This window comes from Cervus elaphus, chromosome 33, assembly GCF_910594005.1.
Source record: "Cervus elaphus chromosome 33, mCerEla1.1, whole genome shotgun sequence".
Classification (NCBI taxonomy): Eukaryota; Metazoa; Chordata; class Mammalia; order Artiodactyla; family Cervidae; genus Cervus; species Cervus elaphus.
The window spans coordinates 12,918,300-12,939,432 of NC_057847.1; the positions used below are offsets into that span (position 1 = coordinate 12,918,300).

Genomic DNA, 21,133 nt, shown 5'->3' on the forward strand with positions numbered 1-21,133 from the left:
CCACAGCCTTGTCTAACTCAGTGAAACTATGAGCCTTGCCATGTAGGGCCACCTAGGACAGATGGGTCATGGTAGAGAGTTCTGACAAAATGTGGTCCCCTGGAGAAGGGAATGACAAACCACTTCAATATTCTTGCCCTGAGAGCTCCATGAACAGTATGAAAAGACAAAAAGAGAGGACATTGAAATATTAATTCCCCAGGTCCACAGGTGCCCAATATACTACTGGAGATCTGTGGAGAAATAACTCCAGAAAGAATGAAGAAATGCAGACAGAGCAAAAACAACACCCAGTTGTGGATGTGACTGGAGATGGAAGTAAAGTCTGATGCTTTCAAGAGCAATATTGCATAGGAACCTGGAATGTTAGGTCCATGAATCAAGGCAAATTGGAAGTGGTCAAACAGGAGATGGCAAGAATGAATGTCGACATTTTAGGAATCAGCAAACTAAAATGGACTGGAATGGGTGAATTTAACTCAGATGACTATTATATCTACTACTGTGGGCAAGAATCCCTTAGAAGAAATGGAGTAGCCATCATAGTCAACAAGAAAATGAAATACAGTACTTGGATGCAATCTCAAAAACGACAGAATGATCTCTGTTCGTTTCCAAGGCAAACCATTCAATATCATGGTAATCCAAGTCTGTGCCCCAACCAGTAATGCTGAAGAAGCTGAAGTTGAACGGTTCTATGAAGACCTACAAGACCTTCTAGAACTAACACCCAAAAAAACATGTCCTTTTCATTTTCGGGGACTGGAATGCAAAAGTAGGAAATCAAGAAACATCTGGAATAAAACGCAAATTTGGCCTTGGAGTACAGAATGAAGAAAGGCAAAGGCTAATAGAGTTTTACCAAGAGAACATATTGGTCATAGCAGACGCCCTCTCCCAACAACACAGAGAAGACTCTACCCGTGGACATCACCAGATGGCCAACATCAAAATCAGATTGATTATATTCTTTGCAGCCGAAGATGGAGAAGCAATATACAGTCAGCAAAAACAAGACTGGGAGCTGCCTGTGACTCAGATCATGAACTCCTTATTGGCAAATTCAGACTTAAATTGAGGAAAGTAGGGGAAACCACTGGACCATTCAGCTATGATCTAAATCAAATCCCTTAAAGCTCAACATTCAGAAAACAAAGATCATGGCATCTGGTCCCATCAGTTCATGGCAAATAGATGGGAAGCAGTGGAAACAGTGGCTGACTTTATTTTGGGGGGCTTCAAAATCACTGCAGGTGGTCACTGCAGCCATGAAGTTAAAAGATGCTTACTCCTTGGGAGAAAATTTGTGACAAACCTAGACAGCATATTATAAAGCCAAGATGTTACTTTGCCGACAAGGTCCTTCTAGTCAAGGCTATGGTTTTCCCAGTAGTCTTGTACTGATGTGTGAGTTGGACTATAAAGAAAGGTGAGCACCAAAGAAGTGATGCTTTTGAGCTATGGTGTTGGAGAAGACTCTTGAAGTCCCCTGGAGTGCAAGGAGACCCAACCAGTCCATCCTAAAGGAAATCAGTCATGAATATTCATTGGAAGGACTGATGTTGAAGCTGAAACTCCAGTTCTATGGCCAACTGAACTGGAGACAAAAAATAATAATACATAGAATAATAAAGCAATTATAGAAAATAATAATCCTCCTGGTAAACCTCCCAAATTAATAAAAGATAATTACATGAAATGATGTTTCAGTTGAAGTGAAATATTCTCAGAAAGATCGTAATTCTAATCTGCTGGATATAAGGTTTTATTTTTCAGAATGGTGGGGAGAGGGAAAATAGAGCCAGCACTTGTGAAGGACTTACTATGTGTCAGAGCCTTTAAAGGGCTTTGCATCTATACATAATATAGTCCTGATAACAATCTTGTGACATAAATGCCATTATTTCTCTTTTTCACTAATAAGGAAATGGGTACAGAGAGGTTAATAACTTGACAGTAATCACAAAACAAATCAAAGCTCAAGCTAGAATTCAAACTCTTAGATCTAACTTCAAAGCTTCATTACTTTTTACTGCTCCTTTACTTTTTTAGTTCTATGCTTTGATATCAAATCACACGAATTGGATTCATATACCTATATTTTAGGGAATCTAGGATACTTTCATGATGGCTGTTTCTTTTTTTCTTTTTTTCTTTTTTTTTTTTTATTAGTTGGAGGCTAATTACTTCACAACATTGCAGTGGGTTTTGTCATACATTGACATGAATCAGCCATGGAGTTACATGTATTCCCCATCCCGATCCCCCCTCCCACCTCCCTCTCCACCCGATTCCTCTGGGTCTTCCCAGTGCACCAGGCCCGAGCACTTATCTCATGCATCCCACCTGGGCTGGTGATCTGTTTCACTATAGATTATATATATGCTGTTCTCTCGAAACATCCCACCCTCGCCTTCTCCCACTGAGTCCAAAAGTCTGTTCTGTACTTCTGTGTCTCTTTTTCTGTTTTGCATATAGGGTTATCATTACCATCTTTCTAAATTCCATATATATGTGCTAGTATGCTGTAATGATCTTTATCTTTCTGGCTTACTTCACTCTGTATAATGGGCTCCAGTTTCATCCATCTCATTCGAACTGATTCAAATGAATTCTTTTTAACAGCTGAGTAATATTCCATGGTGTATATGTACCACAGCTTCCTTATCTTAATCTTGTCACAAGAGTCAACAGAATTTTTCATGCAACCAAGTTATGTTAGCTTTTTGCCTGTTAGGAACTGTAATCCTTCAAGCCACAAATTTTGGTAATATGTATTCTTATTTTAAAGAGGTTAAATTGTGGTGGTGAGGGGGGTGGGATGCACATCAGAATTCATGAAATACATGGTAGTCCTTCAGTTCAGATCAGTCACTCAGTCGTGTCTGACTCTTTGTGACCCCATGAATCGCAGCATGCCAGGTCTCCCTGTCCATCACCAACTCCCGGAGTTTACCCAAACTCATGTCCGTCGAGTCGGTGATGCCATCCAGCCATCTCATCCCCTGTTATCCCCTTCTCCTCCTGCCCTCAATCCCTCCCAGCATCAGGGTCTTTTCCAAAGAGTCAACACTTCGCATGAGGTGGCCAAAGTATTGGAGTTTCAGCTTCAGCATCAGTGCTTCCAATGAACACCCAGGACTGATCTCCTTTAGGATGGACTGGTTGGATCTCCTTGCAGTCCAAGGGACTCTCAAGAGTCTTCTCCAACACCACAATTCAAAAGCATCAATTTTTAGGCACTCAGCTTTCTTCACAGTCCAACTCTCACATCCATACATGACCACCGGAAAAACCATAGTCTTGGGTAGATGGACCTTTGTTGGCAAAGTAATGTCTCTGCTTTTAAATATGCTATCTAGGTTGGTCATAACTTTCCTTCCAAGGAGGAAGGAAATTTAATTTCATGGCTGCAGTCACCATCTGCAGTGATTTTGGATTTAACTCAATGGTAGTCCTTAAATACATTTAAATTAACTTTGTTAATTTTGACAGAACCAAATAGTTAACATTTTCATAAACTAATTCCTCCTTACCTGTTTTACGTGGTGCTGTTGATGGTAGACCACACCTAAAGCAAGACTGAAATAAGCCTATTCTTGGTACAAGGAAACAAGGAGCTGAAAAAAATGAGTAAAGATATATAGATGCTTTTTGGACAGTAAATTCACTTGAAATTGGAGCCCTTGACCCCAAATATCCCTTCATCCAAATAATTTGTTTCTGTGTCTTTACAAAACAATGTACTGTACTCTTAGGGTTAGAAATTTAGCTTGAAAATCCTGGGTGATGTGGGATAGAGCTGAGGTTTTCTGAAGTAGTAAACAATCCCTAGTACCTCAGAGGCATAAAAAAACAAAGTGTTACTTTTGTTTATGGTCTGTGTCTATCACGGACCTTGCTTGTTGCAGTCACTCAGAGACTCAAGACAATGGAGTGGCTGTCTTTGCATGTAGTGTTGGCTTCTATTGTAAAGAAAGCTGAGTGCCAAAGAATTGATGCTTTTGAACTGTGGTGTTGGAGAAGACTCTTGAGAGTCCCTTGGACAGCAAGGACATCCAACCAGTCCATCCTAAAGGAAATCAGACCTGAATATTCATTGGAAGGACTGATGCTGAAGCTGAAACTCCAATACTTTGGCCACCTGATACGAAGAAATGACTCACTGGAAAAGACCCTGATGCTGGGAAAGATTGAATGGGGGAGAAGAAGAGAGGATGAGATGGTTGGATGGCCTCACCGACTCAATCAACATGAGTTTGAGTAAACTCCAGGAGTTGGTGATGGACAGGGAAGCCTGGCGTGCTGCAGTCCATGGGGTCGCAAAGAGTCAGACTTGACTGAGCAACTGAACTGACTGAACTAATACCAGAAAAAAACAGAAAAACTTTAAGAGCTCATGTTTTTGGAAGTAATACTAAGTTCTGGCTTCAGCAAATAAATGTCAATGACTCATGTGGTCAAAACTAGGCACCATGATATTTCCAAATATAAGAGCCAGAAGTACAATTCTACTATCGACTTGGAAGGTGGGGATGTGGTGGGAAATGGGTTATTTGGCTAACAGCAATTATGACTATCATTCAGTTGCCAAATTCCCTTCAGAGAAGTGCTCCCATAGCTTATGTCTGAACATCATCAGTGAACCATTTAATTGTTAACTAAATACATTTTATAACTCAGGGAAACCTACAACTGAAAAATGCTGTGAATGAACTGTTTGTCTACTCCAAACAGATGGCAGAAATGTAAATGTAAAGTCTGCTGAAATGGAAGGAAGAAGAAGCTTTAATTGTTGAAAGATGTTCTACATATGTTGACAGAGAAATTCATCCTGTTGACTAATTTTTTTTTCTAGACAATGATTCATTTTCTGACCAGTGCAGCTTCACTAGTTTTTCTGTAAACAAAATTCATCATCACAAATTGCCTTTTGATTAGTTTAATTAAAATTTCTGCTTCACAGTCACTAAACAAGAGAAACTTAAGGAGTAGGAAAAGGTCAAAAAGTTACCTTATGATTTATTTATTCAACAGAGAACAACACAAAAGTTGTTTAAATATTGGAAGGTAACTAATTTTTAAAAGCATAATTTCTTTCCTGAACAACTTGTTTTTCTTATAAAATATTTAATAGACTCCTAACTTAAAATTTTGTGAATCTCTTCATCTTTTGAAGCAATGCTTTCTCCTTCTTCACTCTTCTAACATAGCTATTGCTTTTATAATTTTATTTATGTTTATCTTTTTTTTTTATCAAAACACTACATGTACAATATAGGAGTCATGGGTAGCAATTATCTATGTCTTTATTATCTTACTCATGTATTTACCTGAGTCCTTTCAGTTCTTAAAAAGAAACCAGTGTCAGTACAAAATTGAAAAGTATTCAAATTGTGTTTACAAAAGAACAATTTTAAAATGTCTAATTTAAGAGGAGTTTCAAGTTCCATTTTCTAAGAATTCACATGTCTAATGTATGAAATATATATATATATATATATATATATATATATTATATATATAAGTGATTTTAAAGGGTCATATATTTCAGTAACCTCCTTCATTGTTTTTATTAATTGCTTGCCATTATATGGCCTCAGTTGTTTAAGGGAAAACTAAAAAGTAGAAATTTGAATAAGATACAGTGCTAATAGTTGTAAATTAGAACAGATTACTGATGAACTTGAAATTATACAATAGAGCTAACTGATAATTTAGAGTTATATTTTCTTCATACTAATCAAGGCCTAATGTACATTCTGACTTGATATGAAAAATGAGTTTGGTTTCATGTGTATCAGTTAATTAAATGAAAATGTAATACAGTCTTTTTTTAGACATCAATAGAACAAAATGTATGGAGATATTTGTGCTGATTCCATATATCTTATTAGTGATAACAATTTTCACACTGCATTCAACTTCATGAAGAGATTCCTTGAGGACCATCCAGCATTCACTAAGTCTCCTGGAGGCCCTTCCAGCTCCTTCGTTTTGCTAAGTCTCAAACTTGACGTCCCATGCTTCAGATTTCTGCTAAGGTACAATACCACATTTGATATTAAAAAACTGCTAGTTAGCTATTGCTGCACTAAAAAATGGAATGAAACTCAAAAACATCTTATTGTACCACAGTTTTAAAATTCAGAAATTCAAGTAAAGCAAACTTGGGATAGCTTATTTCTGCTCCTTAGTGATTATTAAAAATTTAAAATATGCAAAATAATTTTAAGAAAATGAAAGGACAATTGAAAGTAAAATGTTTCCATGTCTTTGCTCCATCTGAAAAGTGATAAAAATACCAATTTGCATATTGCTAGAATAAATCAGGGATATGGTATATAATCTCTAGTATAACCACTCAAAAGTATTAAAGAAAGTTTAAAATATCAAACTAGTAGAGGAAGTAACTGAAATCTAGGGTTAATGCAAAATAGATAATGAAGGAGATGGACTAGAAATCAAATTGATCAAAGAGCAAAAATACAGTATGATGTTAGATTTAATTTGTCTGCAAAGCAGGAGACAGGGTTTGATCCCTGGGTTGGAAAGATCGCATGAAGAAGAAAATGGCAACCCATTCCAGTATTATTGCCTGGAAAATACTATGGAGAGAGGAGCCTGGCTGGCTACAGTTTATAGGGTTATAGAAGAATAGAACACAAGTTAGTGACTAAACAACACAGCATACTAGTAACTACAATAAATGCAAGTGAACCAGATATTTCAAATAAAAGATCAAAGATTGTCAGATTTTCAAAATTCAGTCATATTTTGATTATAATAGGAGTACCTTAAATACACAAATTTGACTTGTGAAACCTGTATGAAGGTCAAGAAGCAACAGTTAGAACTAGAACAGTTAGAATGTGGAACAACAGACTGGTTCAAAATAGAGAAAGAAATATATCAAAGCTGTATATCATTAACCTGCTTATTTAACTTATCTGCAGAGTACGCCATGAGAAATGCCGAGCTGGATGAAGAACAAGCTGGAATCAAGATTGCAGGGAGAAATGTCAATTACCTCATATATGCAGATGACACCGCCCTTATGGTAGAATGTGAAGAACTAAAGAGCCTCTCAATGAAAGTGAAAGAGGAGAGAGAAAAAGTTGGCCTAAAGCTCACCATTTAAAAAACCAAGATCATGACATCCAGTCCCATTGCTTCATGGCAAATAAATAGGGAAACAATGGAAACAGTGAGAGACTATTTTCTTGGGCTCCAAATTCACTGAAGATGGCAATTGCAGCCTTGAAATTAAAAAATGCTTGCTCCATGGAAGAAAAGCTATGACAAAACTAGACAGTGTATTAAAAAGCAGACACATTACTTGGCCAACAAAGGTCCATCTAATCAAAGCAATGGTTGTTCCAGTGGTCATGTATAGATGTGAGAGTTGGGTCATAAAGAAGACTGAGCACTGAAGAATAGATGCTTTTGAACTGTGGTGTTGGAGGAGACTCTTGAGAGTCCTTTGGACTGCAAGGAGAGCAAACCAGTTGATCCTAAAGGAGATCAGTCCTGAATATTCATTGGAAGGACTGATACTGAAGCTGAAACTCCAGTACTTTGGCCACCTGATGTGAAGAACTGACTCACTGGAAAAGACCCTGATGCTGGGAAAGATTGAAGTCAGGAAGAAAAGAGGACAGACGACAGAGGACAAGATGGTTGGATGGCATCACAACTCAGTGGACATGAGTTTGAGCCAGCTCCCAGAGATGGTGAAGGACAGGAAAGCCTGATGTGTTGCAGTCCTTGGGGTAGCAAAGAGTAAGACAGGATTGAGCAACTGAGCAACAACAACAAATAGACAGATAAAGGAATATTGAAAATAAAAAGCAATATCAACCCAAAAAAGAAATATAGCTACATTAATATCATGTAAAAGTATCCTTTACATAAAAAAATAGTAACAAAGAAGGACATGTGATAATGGCAGGAGGGTGGCAGAAGGGTCTTAAAGTTTCATGTGCTTAATAATGATAGTTTTAATTTTACAATGCAGACAAAGTGACATAGTTTATAAGGAGACAAACTGACAATCATATTAGAAAACAATACTTTTTAATTTCTGGAATTGAGGAACACAGACAAAATATTTATTTATAGGATATAACATTTGAGTCTAAATTAATCGTATTGACTTAATTGGCATACATGGGACATTACACCAAGCAACTGCAGAACACATACTCTTCAAGATCACTGGAACACTTATTCAAATTGACCAAATGCTGTTGAACTCAGAAGCAAAATAAAACTAGGAAATACTCAAAACATTGTAAATTAAGCTATACACTTGAAATAAAAAGTCATGGGTCAACAAGGAAATCATAACAGAAAACAAAGTATTTTGAGAAGTATGATGGTTAAGATCAAGCAGATTAAAACAGAAGGGTCAACACTAATGGAGGATTAAAGGGAATTGTATAACCTTTACTGAATGAGAACAAAGAGAACTGAAAACCAAATCTAATTATCTCTGTGAAAAAAATGAAACCAACACAACGTTGTAAAGCAACTATATCCAATAATTTTTTAAGGCATTGTGACAATTAAGGAAAGCTGAATATGGTGATTTTTAGATAATAGTAATGTATCAATATTAATTGCCTGCTTCTGATGTTGTAATAGGGTTATTTATGAGAATGTTCTTGTTTTCAGTTAAGTACACCAGGCCTTTGTGTCCTCAACTTATTCTCAGGGAATAAAGAATCCTTTGTATTGATTGCATGGATAACTTTTCTGTCAGTTTAAGATCTGTTTTTTTTAATTCTAGAATTTACAGGGAAAAATCTGCATCAGTAAAGGTATTTTGCTTTTTAATCATTTAAATATTATTGACTTCAAATTAGGCTTTGTTAAAAGGAATCAGAATTTACCTGCATGATCTTTTGTATAATTATAACTGGAACAAATCAGTCAGTGCTTCAGAATCAGCTTTTTGCCAGACATAAATGAAAAAACGGGTGTTTGCTTCTTAACTGTACTTCCTCTCCTATTACTAAGCATGAAGTTATTTTTTTTAAAATATTTTTGGCCTTTAGCCTTAAGTTCTAAAAATTCATTGCATTTATTAACTATGCTTATAAACTTTTTTTGATATAATAATGTGACGATATAATGCAACAGAAAAATAGAAACAGTGCCTGAAAGGCTATACTAATTACACTTAATAAACTATTTCTGAGGATGTATGCTTAATTATAATGGTTATGTTTGTGGGTTTTAAGAATCTACATTTGATACATTGTGATTTCATCAAAGGTGGATTTTATTTTACATAGTTTATTGTTAAAATTGAGAGAAAAGTGAGTGAACTGCACTGTATATTACTAAAATACTTTGATTTTCCTTTTAAGAGCAAGGGTTTGATATTTATCAGATTTTACAGACAGACCTTTAATTCTTCACAAAGTAATTTACTGTAAAATTTCTCCAAAAGATATTCTAGCAGTGTATTTATTTTATTATAAACAATAATTTTGCCCAGTCAATAAAATTTGGCATATTCTGTGTGAAATAGGAGTTAATTTTTCACTAGGGTAATAATGGTATAAAAATTAAGAAACCTAGACAATTGAACTTCTAATGATCAGTAGGATCAGTATTGTCATGGTTGTAATTACTTTCACAAAATATCATTTCTCCTTTTAATATGCACTTTGTGTGAATGGCATGACTTGCAATTATCATGAAATTGTTTTGGTCATCTTAACAATCACTACATAAATTTTCTGTTTAAATGAGGAATGAATTTCCATTAATTCATTAAGGATGTTTTTTATCAAATGCTTAACTTGTTTCCATATGTGGTACACAGGAATTATTGAGGATGAGAGAGAGATACAGTTAAGATGTGAGTATATTTTTATGACATTAAAAAAATTCTCTTTTTCCCTTCAAAAGGCCTGAAACTAAAAAGTGATTTTAATTTTTTAGCTTAATTAAATATCGATTGAGTATTTTCTGCCTTTCTTCATCACTGGATGACATATGAAGATAGACGAAGTCTAGCACTGAAGCCCACCAGGCTCCTCTGTCAATGGGATTTCCCAGGCAAGAATACTGGAGTGGGTTGCCATTTCCTTTTCCAGGAGGTCTTTCCAACCCAGGAATCAAACCTGCACTTCATGCATTGGCAGACGGATACTTTACCACTGAGCCACCAGGGAAACCCATACAACAGATACAGCAAAACAAATCATGAAATGTTATGCAATGGTACATGGTTTTGTCAAATACTAAAATGATAGCTCCAGAATGAATAAAATTTGAGTATCAGAGAAATTAAAGCACTACATTTATGTCTGGCAAAAAGCTGATTCTGAAGCACTGACTAATTTGATCCAGTTATACAAAGGATCATACAGGTAAATTCTAATTCCTTTTTTTTTTTTTTTTTTCAGGAGAACAATGTTCTTGTAATTTATTTTCATCCAGCGAGTTTTCTTGGCTCCAGCCTTTCTAGTTCCGAGGTGTGGGGCAGTTTCTGTGAGAACAGAGATGACCGTGGGTTGGGGCCTGGCGATGGGGGTCCCCTCAGGCAGCCCAGAGCGTCCTCTGGGGCAGGAGAGTAAACCACTATTTGGAGCCGCAGCAGGGCAGTCTCGGAAGGAGAGGGAAGCGTATTTACAGGCTAGAAATTCGGTTTCTGGAGGTTTAACCTGATTGTGAAGAGGGTTCTGAGTACAGTGGCCTCTCCATGGTGAGAGGAGCCAGTGTGGGCTTGCCCTATTTTCCTCTGAAAGGAGCCTTCCTGGTGCTCATAAAACAAACGCCCGCAGATACACAGAGGCCGTTTCCAAAGTGGAACACAATCTCCATTTAGTACCTGACCAGAAGCAAACGCAAGGGTTTCTATTTTGGACAAACTGCCAGGGCAGAATGTATTTCAGTGTCTTCTAGGGAAATCTGTGCAGGACAAAACCACACAAGCCTGAGTGGATTGAGGCTCATTTACAGACCTTATCTGTCTTCTGCTGAGAAATGCACTATGCAGGACATCATGGAGACCACATGTGGTGTATGCAACCCCATTCCCCCCCATCCTGTATATGGAGTTTTTAAAAACAGTTGCCCTGGATTGAACTGAATAAATAAAGCTATAACCTGCTCTCTGCTCTTGGTGGGAGGCCACAGGGAGAGGGGATACTCAGAAGCCCCTGCTCCAACCACTGGTCACCAGTGCCCCAACAGGCTCCCAGGTGAGGGAGGTAGAGGCCCCCTTATTGGACACTTCTGGCCTTTACTATTTTTAAAACATTAAAGAAAAAAAGATTCTTTTGTTTTTTTGGCCATACTGTGCAGTATATGGGATCTTGGCTCCCCAACCAGGGATTGATACCACATCCCCCTGCAGTGGAAGCACAGAGTCTTAACCACTGGACCACCAGGAAAGTCACCATTATTGTTCTGAATGTTCTGGCACTTCAACCCAGAGGGCCAGCCTGCCTCTGCAGCCCAAGATGACTCTCCAGGCCCTGGGGGACCCCAGAAAAGGCCTGGGCTCAGTGCAGATCTTTGGGCCAGCAAGCCCACTCTGACCATTTCCTGGGTGAGCTCAGCCAGCCTGCAGAGACGGTCCTGACTTGGATGCCTCCAGGAGGGCAGAGGGAGAGGATGGACAGACAAGGCTAGAGACTCCTCCCCAGGCCCATTAAGAACCTGCTGAGCTGTCTTTCCAGCCCCTGCCGTCCCTCCCAGGCTCCTGGGGACACAGTCGGCGAGTTTTGCACCCGTCTCTGCAGGAAGAGCCTAGAGGACACTGCCTGGCCTCAGCTCAAATGGGGCCCTCTGTTGGCGGAGCACCCTGCAGGCTCCATCCAGGGGTCGGGCTGCCCCGAGGCCCAGCCTGCCAAGCTCCCAGCGAGCAGACCACCGGGTCTGTGCGCCTGTTTGGCAGCTGATGTGGCAAGAGGGGCTGGAGCTCTGGCCGCCTTGCCCAAGCGCCACCCTGAGGGGCGTGAGGGCTAGCAGGGCAGTCACAGTACCTGAGGAGCAGCAGTCCCCACCAGTCGAGGTGTCTGGAAGCCCACTGCCCCCCACGGCCGGCCGCTGGGCCCACTCAGCCCTTCTGTTGGGCCTCTGCCAGGGCCACTACGCAGACAGTGCAGAGTGGCCAGTGGCTCTGAACACCTGACAGCTCTTAAAAAGTTCCAGTGACAGTGAAAACCAGTGCTGTGAATGTCTCCAGGCTGTGATGGGGCGCTGGTCCCCCAAGTTTGGCTCCTAGCATGTGGCTGGTGGGCCAGGTATACTGTCATATAAGCAGCAGGAGACCAGGCTGGCCCGCCATGCCGCCCGCCTCCACAGGCTGCTCCTCACCTGGCCACGGGGGACCGCCACCCGTCCAGGTCGGCCCTCACAGCACTGCTGCCAGGCAGTGAGCTGCCCTGTGCTGTCCTGGGGGCTGAGGAGGCCCCTCCCCAACTTCTAACATCACTGAGGGTGGGGGGCCCAGACTCCCAGCAGACTGCCCCATCACCACACCGCACACCCCATGGAGTCAAGCATGACCTGGGCAGAGCCGGCTCAGAAGCTGTCAGCAGGCCTGACGTCTGAAACAATAACCACCTCACATCCTCTACCAATCCCCTCTCCAATCCAACACGCTCCCTAAACGGGGGGCCTGGGAACTCCCGGGCGGTCCAGTGGTTAGGACTCGTCGCTTTCACTGCCATGGCCTAGCTTCAATCCCCAGGTCAGGGAACCAAAATCCTGCAAGCTGTGTGGCATGGCCAAAAGTAAGTAAGTAAAACAGTAAATAAATGTGGGGCCTGCAGGCTGGGATATTCTGCAACCTTGCTGTTATTCAGTGGCTCAGTGGTGCCCGACTCTTTGCGTCTCCATGGACTGCAGCATGCCAGGCTCCTCTGTCCTTCACTGTCTCCCGCAGTTTGCTCAAATTCATGTCCACTGAGTTGGTGATGCTACCTAGCCTCTAACCTCGGTTACCCTCTAACCTCATTAAGACAGATGGATAAAGGAGAAAACAGCCTGAAGGAGCACCAACCATTTTTAAGCTCAAATTAGGCCACTGCCCTCAAACTGTGACAAACCACCCAAACAAGTGGCCACCGCGCAGGTCAAAAGGGACTGACCTGAGGCCCCTGACAGTGAAACCATCTCGGGCAGGGCTTGAGCTGCCCTGTGCCAGGGCGTGTCCGGCGGTCTCCCCTTAAGACCTGAGAAAGACCCTGGCACTGGGCGCTCCCTTCGATGCTGGCCAACGGTCCACTCGGGAGCCAGCGCCTCCGCCAGGCCCAGCGGCCAGCTCCCCGTCCTGGCGGCTCACATGGTGGGTCTCCCATGAAAGGAGAGCGCCATTCGCAGGAGTTCCTGCCCCAGTTCCTGCTGCTTCCCTCCAGGGCCGAACTCGGCGGACAGCTCCCGGAAGGTGACGCCCACGCGCCGGGCCCGACGTCTCGCCGGTGGATGGCGTGCTTCCACTGGTGCCGCGCGCCTCCCCTGAGCACCACCAGGGAGCGGCGGGGCAAGGGGACCGCCACCTCCACCTCCTGGCACGGGACGGACCGGCTGGGGGCCATCGCGCCGTCCGCCAGGGCCTCCGGGAAGCCGGATGGGGCCAGGCAGAGCAGCAGGCTGCTGGGCGCCTCCCGGGACATGGAAAGCATGGTGGGGGACAGCAGGTTGAGGCTCACCAGCCGCTCCCCCCACAGCCAGGCGTCATCCAGGTGGGGGTCGATGGCGGAGCCCCGCTCCGGGCAGTAGTCCAGGTTGCATTGCTCCACGGGCCGGAAGTCCTCCAGGATGGGGTACAGGCCCATCCGCTGCACCACCTCCCGGCTGAAGCTGGGGAGGCCTCGGAAGCCGGCCGTCTTTAGCTTCTGTTTCCGGAAATTGACTTTGGGGCCGTAATCCTGCTTCCTCCGCCCAGTAAATTCTAATTCCTTTTAAAGAAGCCTACTTTGAAGTCAATAATTTTTAAATGATTAAAAAGGAGATCATGAACTCCTTATTGCCAAATTCAGACTTACATTGGAGAAAGTGGGGAAAACCACTAGACCATTCAGGTATGACCTAAATCAAACCCCTTATGATTATACAGTGGAAGTGAGAAATAGATTTAAGGGGCTAGATCTGATAGACAGAGTGCCTGATGAACAATGGACAGAGGTTTGTGACATTGTACAGGAGACAGGGATCAAGACCATCCCCATGGAAAAGAAATGCAAAAAAGCAAAATGGCTGTCTGAGGAGGCCTTACAAATTGCTGTGAAAGAAGAGAAGTGAAAAGTGAAGGAGAAAAGAAAAGATATTCATTCCCATTTGAATGCAGAGTTCCAAAGAATAGCAAGGAGAGATAAGAAAGCATTCCAGAGTGATCAATGCAAAGAAATAGAGGAAAACAACAGAATGGGAAAGATTAGAGATCTCTTCAAGAAAATTAGAGATACCAAGGCAATATTTCATGCAAAGATGGGCTCAATAAAGGACAGAAATGGTATGGACCTAACGGAAGCAGAAGATATTAAGAAGAGGTGGCAAGAATACACAGAAGAACTATACAAAAAATATCTTCATGACCCAGATAATCACGATGGTATGATCTCTCACCTAGAGCCAGACATCCTGGAATGTGAAGTCAAGTGGGCCTTAGAAAGCATCGCTACGAACAAAACTCGTGGAGGTGATGGAATTCTAGTTGAGCTATAGCAAATCCTGAAAGATGATGCTGTGAAAGTGCTGCACTCAATATGTCAGCAAATTTGGAAAACTCAGCAGTGGCCACAGGACTGGAAAAGGTCAGTTTTCATTCCAATCCCAAAGAAAGGCAATCCCAAAGAATGCTCAAAGTACCACACCATTGCACTCATCTCACACGCTAGTAAAGTAATGCTCAAAATTCTCCAAGCCAGGCTTCAGCAATACATGAACCGTGAAGTTCAAGCTGGTTTTAGAAAAGGCAGAGGAACCAGCCAACAAAGGCCAACAGAGGAACCAAATTGCCAACATCCACTGGATCATCGAAAAAGCAAGAGAGTTATTCTGAAAGAGATGGGAATACCAGACCACCTGACCTGCCTCTTGAGAAACCTATATGCAGGGCAGGAAGAAACAGTTAGAACTGGACATGGAACAACAGACTGGTTCCAAATAGGAAAAGAAGTCTGTCAAGGCTGTATATTGTCACCCTGCTTATTTAACTTATATGCAGAGTACATCATAAGAAACGCTGGGCTGGAGGAAGCACAAGCTGGAATCAAGATTCCCGGGAGAAATATCAATAACCTCAGATATGCAGATGACGCCACCCTTATGGCAGAAAGTGAAGAGGAACTAAAAAGCCTCTTGATGAAAGTGAAAGAGGAGAGTGAAAAAGTTGGCCTAAAGCTCAACATTCAGACAACTAAGATCATGGCATCTGGTCCCATCACTTCATGGGAAACAGTGTCAGACTTTATTTTGGGGGGCTCCAGAATCACTGCAGATGGTGATTGCAGCCATGAAATTAATAGACACTTACTGCTTGGAAGGAAAGTTATGACCAGCCTAGACAGCATATTAAAAAGCAGAGACATTACTTTGCCAACAAAGGTCCGTCTAGTCAAGGCTATGGTTTTTCCAGTGGTCATATATGGATGTGAGAGTTGGACTGTTAGGAAAGCTGAGCGCCAAAGAATTGATGCTTTTGAACTGTGCTGTTGGAGAAGATTCTTGAGAGTCCCTTGGACTGCAAGGAGATCCAACGTGTCCATCCTAAAGGAGATCAGTCCTGGGTGTTCATTGGAAGGACTGATGCTGAAGCTGAAACTCCAATACTTTGGCCACCTGATGCGAAGAGTTGGCTCATTGGAAAAGACCCTGATGCTGGGAGGGATTGGGGGCAGGAGGAGAAGGGGATGACAGAGAATGAGATCGCTGGATGGTGTCACTGACTCGATGGACATGGGTTTGAGTAAACTCCGGGAGGTGGTGATGGACAGATTAAGATTGATAAAAGAGTAACCAGGCAAAGAAGGAAGAACATTTCAGTGTGAAGATACATCATGAGAAAAGAGCTCCTGTTAGGAATAGACATAAAGTGCTTGATAAGAGAGATCAGTGTGGATGAAGTGAAGTAAAATATGAGCAGTAAAACATATGAGCCTGGACATAAAGATTTTTTGGAACCACACAGGCCATATGATGAATATTGTTATTTATTGTAGTTGTTCAGTCACTAAATTGTGTCTGACTCTCTGCGACCCCATGAACTGCAGCACAACCAGGCTTCCTGTCCTTCACTAACTCCTGGAGTTGGCTCAGACTTATGTCCATTGAGTCAGTGATACCACCCAACTATCTCATCCTCTGTTGTCCCCTTTTCCTCTTGCCCTTGATCTTTCTCAGAGTCGGGGTCTTTTCCAACAGGTATGGCTCTTCACATCAGGTGGCTGAAGTACTGGAGCTTCAGCTTCAGCATCTGTCCTTCCAGTGAATATTCAGGGTTGATTTTACTGTAGAGCAATGGGATAACCATAAACATTCTTAATGGATAGATGACATGTAGATTTGTACTTTGAAAAGATTGCCCACTTTAAAGCAAAGTATTACTAGAAAAAAAAGAGGAAATGTAGTAAAATGATAAGTTACACAGTACACCGCTTATTCTTATTTTAGAACATGAAACAATTTAAAACAGAACAATTTCTTCTGGTTAATTGCTTGTTGTTTGGTTCTCTTTCCCTTTCTTTTGCCTCTCTCCAAAGGGTTTCCAAGTATAAGTATTCCCACCACCTTTGAGTTACCAGTGGTCTCTCTGACAGAATGGTTTTTCTCACAATTTCCTGACCTAGTATCTATCGTGTTGTAGATGATTCTATTAAGCTATAAACCACTCATCCATTTCTGGATAGGCTGCACAGAATCTTAGTGGCTCTTTTTTTTTTTTTTTTTAAATTACAGCATTCTTTAGACTCTCAGATATTGCTAGCATCTCCATATTCCATCCCTCAACAACCATCCATCCCATGGCCATCCCACCATTGGTACCTAATATAACCTATAAGAGGTCATTATGTCTCCCATGTTCTCTGTAGCCACTGCCTCCACATGTATGTATTATTGTAAAATACGGCAAAAGACCAAATGGAACCTTTCATGGATTTCATCCAGGGAATTGAGTCATCAGTTCTAATGTGCTCATGTTTCCTCTTATCCTTCTGGAAGTTTCTTGAATCCCTAGATATATTATCATATTCATCCACCAAAACTACAAATATGTACACACTGAGTTTTCTCACATAAAGGTCCAGAAGTAAGGACATTAATATTGAACTCTTTGCCCTCTACCTTTCTTGAGGATAGTATTTCCTCCGAATACCCCCAAGATATTCTGAGTTCTCTTTATCTCTTGCTAATAGTGAAACAAATATTCAATGGTACTACTCCAGGTCCATAATTTGTTGATAACAACAAAACAAAATCACTTTATTAATGTCCAACTCTTTGCAATTCTGTGAGCCATAGCCCACTAGACTCCTTTGTCCATTGGATTCTCCAGGCAAGAATGCTGGAGTGGGTTGCCATGCCCTCCTCCAGGGCACCTTCCTGACCCAGAGATCGAACCCACGTCCCTTATGTCTCCTAAATGGCAGATGGGTTCTTTACCACTAGTGCTACCTGGAAAGCCCAAAAAAGGATAATTAATACTGATAATCCTTCCAACTTCACACTATTACACGGCTTCCCTTGTGTCTCAGCTGGTAAGGAATCCGGCTGCAATGTGGGAGACCTGAGTTCAATCCCTGGGTTGGGAAGATCCCCTGGGAAAGGGAAAGGCCACCCACTCCAGTGTTCTGGCTTGGAGAATTCCACGGACTGTATAGTCCATGGGGTTGCAAAGAGTCCGACACGACTGAGCAACTTTCACTTTCACTTCCAACTTCATACTATTATACTGCTAGGGAATAAAAAAAAAAAAAAAAAAAAAAAGCCTCCAAAACATTTTTTTCATTGATCATAAAAGCTAAGCACTGATTTTTTCCCATTCTTCTCATTTCCTACAGCAACAAGTTTAATTCTCTCTTCTCATTCTGTTTCTATCACGCAGTATATATTAGTGTGTGTTAGTTGCTCAGCTGTGTCCCACTCTTTGCAACTCCATGGACTGTAATCTGCCAGGCTCTTCTGTCCGTGGAATTCTTCAGGCAAGATTACTAGAGTGGATAATGATTCCCTTCTCCCCGGGATCTTCCTGACCCAGGGATTGAACCTGGGTCTCCTCATTACAGGCTAATTCTTTACCATCTGAGCCACCAAGGAAGCCTCTGTATATGACATTAGTTAACCAAAGTGTTGTCAAATACAGGGGAAGGACATAAAAAAATAGTATATTTCAGATTAGATTTTAATTATATGGGGGAAAAAAGCAGTGAAATGAGGTGTCTATTGCAGTGATCTAGGAGGATTAAAAATGGCAAAAATGTTGGTGATAGAACTGGTAAAAAGTGAGTGAACTTAAGAGACAAATCTGGCCCAACACCAATTTGGGGAAATAAACTTGTGACACTCATTCATTTATGTACTCTTTATGACTGCTTCGCATTGTAAAAATAAAATTCAGTTGATGTGATGGAGACCACACAATCAACACAGCCTAAACTATTCACTGCCTTCTCCTTCATAGAAAATTGTTGCCAATTCCTAATTAATAGCACAAGTACAAATTCTATGCACTGTTTATACTCATTTTACTAAATATATCAGCAAGAAGATTTTTTTTTTCACTTTATCCATTCGTTTATTTAGTCATTCAGCAACCACTTAATAGATGTCTATAAAGCTGCAGGCATTGTTCTGTGCCATGAAGATAAGAGTAAGGAAACATGGTACCTATTCTTTTTTTTTTTTTCTTTCTTTCTTTTTTTTTTTTTAATTAATTAATTTATTTATTTTTTCAGCGGGTTTTGTCATACATTGACACGAACCAGCAATAGATTTACATGTATTCCCCATCCCGATCCCCCCTCCCACCCCCCTCTCCACCCGACTCCTCTGGGTCTTCCCAGTGCACCAGGCCCGAGCACTTGTCTCATGCATCCCACCTGGGCTGGTGACCTGTTTCACCATAGATAATATACATGCTGTTTTTTAACCTTTGTAAACAGTGGCTTTGATCTTACCTGTTTTTGTTTTTTTTGTTTTTTTTTTTTAAGATTTATTTATTTCTGGTTGCTTGCACTGGGTCTTCATTGCTATGCAGGAGCTTTCCTTAGTCAACTAGAGAGTAACCCCAGTAGTGAGAAGGGGCTGCTCTTGGCTGTGGGACACAGGTGGCTTCTCCTCGTGGTGGCTTTTCTTCTTGCAGTCACGTGCTCTGGGGCACGTGGGCTTCAGGAGTTGTGGCACACAGGCTCGGTAACTGCAGCTCAGGGGTCCAAGCTCCTGCACCGCAGTGAAGACCCAGTTTACAAAGGTTAAAATCTTCTTGCTGATACATTTAATAAAATCTTCCAAGTCCCCTTCACTGACAGGCAGATTCTTACCCACTGCTCCACCAAGGAAGCCTCTGATCTTACCTGTTTTTAACCTCATGTTCTAGAGGCAGAATTTATGTAAATATTTTTTAACCTCATATGGAAAGGAGCTTTTAAAGATAGTATTTACATTCATTTTTTAAATTAATAATGAATTATTCTAATAATACATAATTATTCTGTTTTTGAATAGCTTTTACCAACTCATTCATAAAAAATTTTAACCTATATAAAATTATAGAGAAAATAACATAATCATCTTTCATCTGCATGTGTATCCTAGTTTGAATAATAAATTCATGGCACTGTTTGATACCTCTGCATTCCTTTATCCAACTGTGGAAAGCTCTTAGAGAGATGAGAATACCAGACCATCTTACCTGTCCGGAGAAACCCATATGCAGGTCAAGAAGCAGTAGTTAGTACCCTGTATGGAACAACTGATTGGTTCAAGATAGAGAAGAGAGTATGACAGGGCTGTCTGCTGTCCCTGTTTGTTTAACCTTTACACTGAGCACATCATGAGAAATGCTAGGCTGGATGAGTTACAAGCTGGAATCAAGATAGGTGGGAGAAACATCAACAACCTCAGATATGCAGGTGATAATACTCTAAATGCAGAAAGCAAAGAGGAACTAAAGAGCCTCTTGATGAGGGTGAAGGAGGAAAGTGGAAGACCAGGCTTAAGACTAAATATTAAAAAAAATAAAATAAAAACTAAGATTATGGCATCTGGCCCCATTACTGCATGGTAAATAGAAGGGGGAAAGGTGGAAGTAGTGACAGATTTCCTCTTTGGGGGCTCTAAAACTACTGCAGATGGTGACTGCATCCATGAAATCAGAAGACGATTGCTTCTTGGCAGGAAGTGATGATAAAGCTAGACAGTACACTGAGAGGCTGAGACATTACTCTACAGACAAAGGTCCATATATTCAAGGCTATAGTCTTCCCAGTGGTCACAAACAGTTGTTAGAGCTGTACCATAAAGAAGGCAGAACACCAAAGAATTGATGCCTTCAAACTATGGTGCTGGAGAAGACTCCTGAAAGTCCCTTGGACAGCAAGGAGATCAAACCAGTCAATATTAAGGGAGGTCAACCCTGAATATTCACTGGAAGGCCTGGTGCTGAAGTTGAATCTCCAGCATTTTGGTCATCTAATGCAAAGAAACCAAAGATCTATTGGATCTTTGGGATCATTGGAAAAGTCCCTGATGCTGGGAAAGATTGAAGACAGAAAGGAGAAGAGGCTGACAAAGGATGAGATGGCTGGATAACATCACCAATGCAATTAATATGAACTTGGGCAGACTGTGGGAGATGGTAATGGACAGGGAGGCCTGGTGTGCTGCAGTCCATGGGGTTGCAAAGAGTCGGACAGACTGGGTGACTGAGCAAACAAACAAACAAATTCCTTTATCCCTGTTTATTTTGAAACTAATTCAAGATATTTGGGCTTCTCAGGTGGCGCTAGTGGTAAAGAATCTGCCTGCCAATGCAGGAGACATAAGAGACTCAGGTTTGATCCCTGGGTCAGAAAAATCCCCTGGAGGAGGCCATGGCAACTTACTCTATCATTCTTGCCTGGAGAATCCCACAACAGAGGAGCCTGGAGGACTATAGTCCATGGGGTTG

General features: G+C 41.4%; 1 pseudogene; it reads right to left on the bottom strand.

Annotated features, from left to right (window-relative positions):
- Window positions 1-12,826: 12,826 nt before the first annotated feature.
- LOC122688311 lies at window positions 12,827-19,554 on the bottom strand (annotated as a pseudogene).
- Window positions 19,555-21,133: the final 1,579 nt, after the last annotated feature.